This window comes from Drosophila mauritiana, chromosome 2L (assembly GCF_004382145.1).
Source record: "Drosophila mauritiana strain mau12 chromosome 2L, ASM438214v1, whole genome shotgun sequence".
Taxonomy (NCBI): domain Eukaryota; kingdom Metazoa; phylum Arthropoda; class Insecta; order Diptera; family Drosophilidae; genus Drosophila; species Drosophila mauritiana.
Window position 1 is genome coordinate 8,816,838 of NC_046667.1, and position 9,335 is coordinate 8,826,172.

Here is a 9,335-nt window from a genome sequence, read left to right on the forward strand (position 1 = left end):
CAAATCGACTTCCAGGCTATATGCTCGCATACATGCATATGTGGTTCACGTTGTTCCTGCTGCCAATTAGTGTTGGTGCGTCACCTGTGTGGCTGTGTGAGTGCTCATGTGTGTGTGTGTGTGTGTGTGTGTGCACGTCATCAATTAATTTTTGTATTGTTACTTTTTTTTTGGCTGGTTTTTTGCAGCCCTCGGTGGGTTACGTGAGGAATACCCCTGTTGACTGATTGGTTTCTTTTCGATTCAATTGTTTCATGTGTGCCTCGGAATGGGAATGGATGGATGTGTTTGCTAAACAAAGTTATGGCTATGGTCATGGCTTTGCCAGCTGGTTTAGGGACTAGCTATTCAATACTATAGTTGTACTATGGGCAAGCAGATTTAAGAAGTTATTGTTCCCCCGAGATATGCTTATTAAAAGGTTTGCCACTAAGAAATTATAGTTGTTAACAATGGAAAGTCAACACTTATAATACAATTCTTATCTTTCTTGCCTCAACCAATAACTGTAATAGTCTTAAATACTTGAATACAAACTACTTGAATGAAACTACTAGATTCAAAAATCAAACATCCGCACATCCGCAGGAATATTCTTACTTTCCCCCTATCTGGGCTCCAAATTCACCCTCGATATCCGAAACTTGTTGGGAACTCCCGGAAACTAAATTAAGTTTAGCTTCAACTACAATATGTACATTTGATTTATGCATTGAGAGACCATGGAGCAACCTGCCCGCGACCTCAGAAAATTTCCTCCTGCGAAAACGAAGACGGGAACCCTCTGATAACTAAGCCAAACCTATTCAACTTTCACGTTCGCATTGTTTGCACGAGCACGAAAAGTTATTAAGATGCATAGACGTGATTTTGCATGTTTTAAAAAAGAATACATAATGCCACAGATGAGACGGGGGAGCAAAGGACGTGGTATTAGTTGGGGGAAGCTGGGATCTTGACTTGCACTTAAAGTACTTTTAATTTACCAAACAAATTTCCATTCTTCGCGACTACCGAAAATGTTGCATTCGAGAGGCCAAAAGAGGCCCGAAACTTGTCTCACACCGCAAAGACAAACTCATTGACATGCCTGAGACAGGAATTGAATTAAAAGTTTTCGTCCTTCTGCGAAATAGAATAACGAGTAGAAGTTTCATTGTTTGGCTTTTGGAAAAATGTTTGGTGCATTTAAATTGATTTGTAATTCGCGGTTAATTTGGTTTTTTTCAGCTCCTTCTTTGGTCACTTTTATCAATTTTACATTGTTAGTTTTGGACCTTTCTATGCGATTAAATTATTATTTTAATTCGACACGGAATGCCTGACAGATATTTCAATTTCCCTTTGTATTTAGTTTTTACTGAACAAATGCTGCAAATTAAATATGTATGTATTATCATTTTAAATTGTCGCAAAATGTCTGCGGTATTGCTTGATGCTTTGTGAATTTTTGGTATGTAAATCAAAGAAAGGCAATTTGAATAATGATGCTGCAATCTGAATTAAATTTTGACATTTTGATATTAAAGACCAAATAAGCAATTCAATATTTTGCATAAATTTCGAATTGCTTTATGATTTGCGTTATGTCCATGATAGCATGAGCATTTAATTTTCAATGAATAAATGGGCCTGTTTGAATTATTCACATTTCCCATTAATTTTCCTACGCAAATGATTAAGATGGAAATTTAAATTCTATTATGTCGGCATAAATATTGCAGCTAAGTAAATTGTTTTAACAATCTGATTGAATTCAGCATAAAAATTGTTTTTTAAAACGCGTTACAAATCGAAGCTAAAGTTAAATTAAAAAGTCCCACAATCATAAACAGTATGAGCACTTTCAGCGAAAGTGTTGCCAAAAATCAGCACAAGGACAAAACACACTGCAAGCTCATAAATCGAAAAAATGGGCATTTAACAAATAAATAAATACAAGTAGACAAAATTTACACATTCGTTTGGTATTTTTAGAATTTTCCGCACATACATTATCAATTGGTTATATACAAATAGACATCATATAAATTCGGAGAATTCATAATTTATGTGAATCGGCCAATGTGTAAACACCAAGAACTCGTAAATATAAACGAAAATGCCAACAAAATAAGTGGCACAAAATCTGGTTTAAAATCTGGCTTAAAGAGCCTCGGCTCCAAAAACTCCTCGAAAGTGTTTGAGAATTATTATTGTAATATTTGCCTAAAACGTTTATCACATTGTCGTACGATGTAGTTTAACGAGCTGCGAAAGGATTGGATTTGGGGTTTTGTTGAGAGATTAGCAAATGGCTTGGTGTTTCTATCTGCCCAATGTAACTTTTGCTTAGCCTCGTTTTTGGGCTGCCTTCTGGTTTGGGACTTGTTTGTAAGTAATTAGAAATATATTTGGCTTATATGCTGGTGATTTTGTGTCCACCCAACAACTTTATTATTATGCTAATAATGATGTGAGGACCGAGGCAAGTTTAAGCTAATCATTTTCAGATCATGTGTGTGCTAAGGATGTGTCACAGAGAAAATTGTTTCACACTTGAGTTCGTTCGAATTAGTAAATAACTTAAGTCAGTTTAATAAATTGCTAATTGGGTTGGCCTAACTTCATTTGCTGTCCATTGAATTAATTTTCCTGCTGATATTAATAAAGGATTTAGTTTTTCTTCTCTTATGAACTGAACTTCTTTTATTTCTCTGTTCGACTTGAATCGCCCACTTTATATTACCTCTACTGCATTAAATTCGGAACTATTTCCTACCCAGGTCGAGTCGTTTCTCGTTGTACAACTTGCAGAATTTATGCATGACAGCAGCATGACTTAATCCTTGCGAGGCGCCAACGTGAGCTGTCAGATTCTGGAAGAAAATCCGAGAGATTTCGCAGGGACAGGGAATTAGAGTGCGTGGTGTTTGTTATTAGGAAACAATCGCTGAAGCAAAACACTGCTTATATTATATTATATTAACACCAAAATCGAAAAGCATAAACCAAATCAGATACAGAAAGCCAACGAATTTAATTTAAACGAGCAGTTCTTGCATTTCAATTAGGCTGGAAATGTGTTTCAAGCTCTCCAGAATGACCGCTGAAGCAGAAAATCAATCATTACTTGCACCCGTAAAAGTGATACTTCATAAAGTTATTGTTTTTTCTTTAGCAGCATTTAACCGTATTAAAAGTGAAATGCAGGAAAAATTAAAATATTAAGATAGACTGAGAGAAAAACAGATTTTATTGGAGGCAACAATGAAAAATCGCTGCCGCATATGTTCGACAAAAACCTGACATTATTGACTGTTAATATCCTGGAAAACAGTGAAGGACACTTTTTTTTTTGAACGGTGAAACATGAATACCCTTACTAATTGAGCAATTTTACTTTATGCTTTTATAAAAACCCGTTTCATTTCATATAGAATTTACTAATAAATAAAGAGCATCTTCTAGGATATTTGACTGGAAAATATAAAAAAATATTGCTACAGAATGTTAATTTTATTGAAGATTATGCGATTTTATTACGTTGTCCTTTTAACTTTTTCGCCATACTGCGATGCATAGGGCATATATAAATCGATCTGGGTGCAACATTTCAATAACTGAAACGCCAATTAAAATTGTACAATGGCTTCTCGGTCAGGCAGTGACTCCAAACAAAAAACCCAAAAAGTGGTGAAGCGGTGGGGGGAGGAATAACACTGGACGAATGTCAGTTAAACGAACAAACAGCAAAAAACAAACACAAGCAGACATCTGCATTGGCCATGGCTGACACACCCATACGCCCCGCTCACCCACATGCATATATATCTATATGAATATGTGAGGGCAGCCAGGAAGTGCTCACACACACGTATGGGCTCTCATATCCTCATATCCTCCAACCTGGCACATATCCAGTGCCGCACCGTTACGCGCCTGGTAATTGGTATTGTTTGCCTGAACGCGTGTCCACTCTCCGGGAATGGCCATGGTTGCTACCCACACCCATCATTCCATCATGGCCACCGAAAATGCGGAATGGATACCAGCGAAATGCAAGCCAGAAAAAGAGGCTGTTGGTCGCCGGAGAATGCATAAACAAGCAACTAGCGACTATTAATTTTCAATTATAAAGATGCGTCAACGTGAATCCCTGCGCGAATCGAGGTACAGTTGTGCAGGGAGACGGGAAGCAGGAAAGTCCACAGCAAACCGGAAGTGCGGGTCAGTGGCCTGTCACTTTCGCTTTCGGTGACAGCTGTCACAATATTTGTCAGACAATGTTGAGAGAACCGCAGGATATGGGTCAGCAATCGAAGGCAGATGGAAAGGGATATGGCTTGAATGAGAGTGTTTGCGAATGGGAGCTCGGATTGCTTTTAGGTAGCTGTCCAAATGCATCGCCAAATACAAAAATAAAATTATTTCCTTAATTATAATGAATGGGAAGCTGCATCGAAAGATGAGTGAGTGTTTGTGGGTCTGCCATTAATTTTTTCTGCCCTGAACTCCGCACATATTCAATTACCAATGGCCACACATCATTACGTTAACAGTATCGATAACATTTGCAGATACCGCCCACTTTAACAGTGGTTCGATCAAACCTGTTTCACATGCAACTTGTTGCAGTGTTCCAGCCGAACTGTTTTAGCCAGCTTAACACTCCTTCAGTTCCTCGGCAACTGCTGTTGGAACTGCCGGGACGCCGCAAGGACTACGCTCCTTTGGATCTTCAGATTGCGTTAAAATTACGTGTTCCACGGGGCGTATGTGTAACGTGCATCTCTTTTTGTGTGCAATAATTTCTTGCCAAATTAAATTGTGGAATTCTTTTTCATTGCATATGCGCCAGCCAACAGACTTCCACACACATATCCTTAATAAACTTCCCTTCGCACACTTTCACATTTTATTTCATTAGCGCGTAAAATTCCTTTTAATTAATATATATAAAATTGTTGCTGTTGTTGGTCAGCAGTTGCTCCGTCTACTTGCGGTTCAATTTGTGGAACACAGAGCCAGACATGAGTCCCCACCCTTCTACTCGTATGCCCCAATCCTCTGGGCTTCCCCCGCAGGGTCCCAAACATTTTATTTCATTTTTGCTTGAGCATAAAATGTTGAAAGCAGCCGCTGCACGTGCGCAGCATGTTTAATTATCTCGAATGTGGATGCCTGGATGTGGATATTTAGCTGAGTGGGGCGACGGCGTCATGTGGTTGCCGTCCATGTGGTCAGCGTTTCAAGTCCAAGCTTAATGACCCGGCTCGGATCTGGGTCTGTTTAGTTGGCATTAAATTACACATGAACATGTTGGCGGCTGCAATTCGAAATAGTGCAGAAATTGGGAATGAAATTAAATCTGCAAACTGAAAATTTGATAAGGTCCATTTCGGAGGGTGTGTTTGTGTATAATTTTTCGTTTGGCTTAAATCTTAAGCTTTAACAATATCTTCGCTCATGGGTTGGGAACTTTCATTTTCGAGTTCCCACTTTGCTGCATAATTTGCAAAGCAAATTGAAAAACACTTGCCATGCATTGCTTATACTGCTGTATATTGTTCTCTTCAGTTTGTCCACAGGATAAATTTACATATCCCAGCAGTTGTGGGAATGAAAATTTGGACTAACTTAACTAGAACTTGATATGGTCTGCTTGGCTTTTCTTTTTAACAGTTTGTTTTTCCATGGCGAAAAGTTGTTCACAGAGACTTGAGTTTAGTTTTATTGGCCGAGCAGCTTAAGCTTCTAAATTTAAATAGTTTGTTATTGAAACTGGTTAAAACTATCTAGATTTTAAGAAATATATTGATATTTCATAAATGTGCACAATGTTACAAAAAGCGTTATAAATATGAGGTATTTTAAATTGTAACTTTTAAGGAGACCTTTAAAATGTTAAAATTGGTATGCAAGACTGACATTCTAGCGTCTAAAGAGTCGTTTCTGCGTGTCCTTGTTTTTTCTTGTTATTTTTTTTTTTGACCAACAATATTAATATGAATGACTGTCATGCCTTGGTGTTGGTGTTGGTCCTGCCTGTGTGTGCGTATAATTATGTGGATGTGTGTGTGCAACGGAACGTTAAATGTGCACGTGACAAGCGTGTAATGAGGAAGTCTTCAGTCTTCGCCCGTCTAGGACGCTAGCCAGCCAATATATAGTCGGGATGTGTACTATATATGAGGCAATGTCGTGCCATGTTACGCATATATGTGTGCGACTCTACATATATTTCAATCATTTTAAGTGTGTTTGTGTTACAACGTCAGCAGGACAGCGATGCCACCGCAGGATGGCCCGTATTTTCTCCGGCACTCTGGTTCAGAGTTACGAATCCTGAATCCCGAGTTCCGAGTCCAGTGTCCCCTGTCCCCGTATCGTTGTCGTCTGAAAATTGGACAATGATTTATGAGGCGTTAAGTCAAACCTCATATTAATTTCATTTCATTTTCAACCAGCCCTCTGTCTCGAACCTTCGTCTGCTTTAAAGTTGAAAATGAGCGCACATGAGACACGTAAAATGCCAGAATAAAAGCCAGTCAAGAAGGATAAAATCCGAACGAACAGTCGATAGCTAGGCGAAATAAGGTAACTGGGAGACGTGTTATGAATTTATGGAATGTGATTGTTAAAGAGATGAGCGAATGCCGAATGTCCTAGGAACAAAAAAGACGAAACTATTTATGACACTATAACTTAATCACTACGTGTTTGGTTTGGTTTTTCTCTTTTGTGAAATTTTACATTTAATATTTATGTACCGAATGTAGTAAGCTGTATATGTCAGAAGGGTATTAAAATAGAGTCGTTCTCCATTTTCCAGATTAACACCTCCAAGAAGGCACACAAAACCCACGTTTAGACATTTCAAAATTTTGTTGAGCGTGCTCGGGATTTTGCTGGCCTTTTTCCCCCGGAGCATAATCATATTTTCTGCCAACAATTGTATAACATGTGTAATTTGAGCATTTCATTCATTCATTCATACATTTATTCGTTCGCACACAACACACACAAACACACACAAACACAATCACACACACAGACTCAGCCACGCACACACTTGAATGCCTGTTGTGTGAGTGAGCTGGGCTGTGAAATAACTTGTGGCATGCTTTGAGGCGTTTGTGTGGGAAGCCAGAACTTTGAGCACTCCTTCGCACCTCCCCGCAGTTCTCCCTGGAAAGCCCCACAATTTGGCATTCTCCAGTGGTTTTTGCCTTTTCCACGCCCACTTCCCGCCCCCTTAGCCTGTCTCTGGTTATTGGCCAGTGGAGCGTTAACCATGGTCAATAAAAAATTTATTTAGACAACCACAACGGCAACACAAATTTTTGCTGTTTCCTGATAAATAAAAAAATATTATCCTCAGTTGGAAAATTTTTGTGGCAGGCAACACACAATTCGGCAACACGAAAAAATACTTGTAAATTTTGCCTTCTCTGGCTTTGATGGTGTTGAGTGTTGGCATTTGATTTATTTGGGACGTTTAAATATTTCAAATAATTCATATTTTATTGACTAGACCTGACCAGCGGAGTGAGCCAAACGCAGCCAACTCTCTGGCCAGTGCAATTAAATTGTATTGTGCACTTCTGTGTTAATTCAATTTGTTTTTCGAAATTTTTCAAAAGCAAAATTTGTTTAGCAATTGATTGAGCAACTGAGTGAAAAAGTTGATGATCCCTCGTTGGCAATATTTTGTTAGTGGCTTTTATTTTGAATGGCTTCACTGGCGATATAATCAAATTAGTTAGTTGTTCCGTATGTAAGCACACTATAAATTACCAACTGCGCCATGTTTCACTCAATTAATGAGGCATTTTCGAAAACCATCACTTAAATTTGCCCACTATAAGCATACGATAAATTTTAAACCGCTTGACAAATTGCCAACAAGCTAGAAACACTTGAAGCTGGCAAACAATTAAACAGGCTGAGTAACAAAAAGCAAACAACAAGGGTACAAAACAATGAATGCGTTTTGGAATGCATTTTCTGGCCAACGAAAATGTCTCCAGGGTCAATTTCAAATGCATTTACATAGGCAAACACACACGCACACACCCACACACATTCACATGCTCAGAGGGACACACACAGATACTCGAAATATAGATTAGTGTAATTACTATACCATGGAAAATGACGTCGACATGAACATGGCAAACGGCTCAAGGGCATTTCCACTCCATTGGGGACGAAAACGAATGGGTTGGGGCTTGTGGGCGGCTGGAGGAATCGGAATTGGACTGCACATATCGGAAATTCTGCTTTTGATTTCATTTCATTACGCATTTGCAATTTCGGCTATGAATAATTGAAAATGTGCACAGCATACTTTAAGGCCCAAATTGGTATTACAATTGAATGTTTGGGCTGTGATGTCGTTGCAATCGCAGTTACGGTTGATGTTTTTGGCTAATTCAGCCGAAATATGCTTATTACGCATTAAAACTAATTAAGCATGAAACTGTATTTGATGACCCCCAACCTTCTGTTCTTTGCGATGAGGAAAACTTCCTCTTCGGCCTCAAAATTTGATTGATAGCAACAAATGTTGATTTGCAGCCGCCCAAAATTTGCCAGGCATTCAACTTTGATTTATAGGAGTTACAGGCATTAAGCGGGTTAATTGGGTCTTGATTTTAGATATGATAATGCAGAATCCTTTCGCCTCTGCTCCACTTGCTCCACTTTGCTCACCGTAATGGCTCTTAATTGCCATTCCGTTCGTCCTGCAGGACCCTTCAGTTACCGTGCAATTAGGTGCGAGTGTCAAGTGGAATGAAACCGAAAAAACAGGGGAGCGCAAAAACTGTGGGAGATTAGGAAGAAAACCAAGTCAGTAGTTCACTTAGAGGCGTCCGAGCAAACACTTGCGCAGCACCCGGCATAAATTAATTATAATTCCCCCTGTAAGTGTAAGTGCTCCGTGTAATTGTAATTGTTGTTATGGCTGGCTTATAATTGTCGGTCTTGTTGATGCCGTTCTAGTTGCTGTTTTCGGTATTTCTGTTGTTGTCGTGCTAAACAATTAAGTGTAAAGTGTAAAACATGCTGAGCTGCGGTCTGCGGTCATGTTTCTGTATGTGTGTGTGTTTATGTCTGTGTGGGAAGTCCCGAAACGGAAACGGAAGTTGAAACTGAAACTGTAACAAAAACATTACACAAGCTATTAAAGGGACTTTTTCGAGTGCCGTAGATGAATTTATATAGTTTGGGTGGCGCTGCTATTTTGAACGGAAATGTAAACAGAATATGTATTTAAGCTATGGATAATTTAAGCAATTTGGGGTGGAAAAATAATGGGAGATATTAAGGTGTTAATTTAAATGATATGT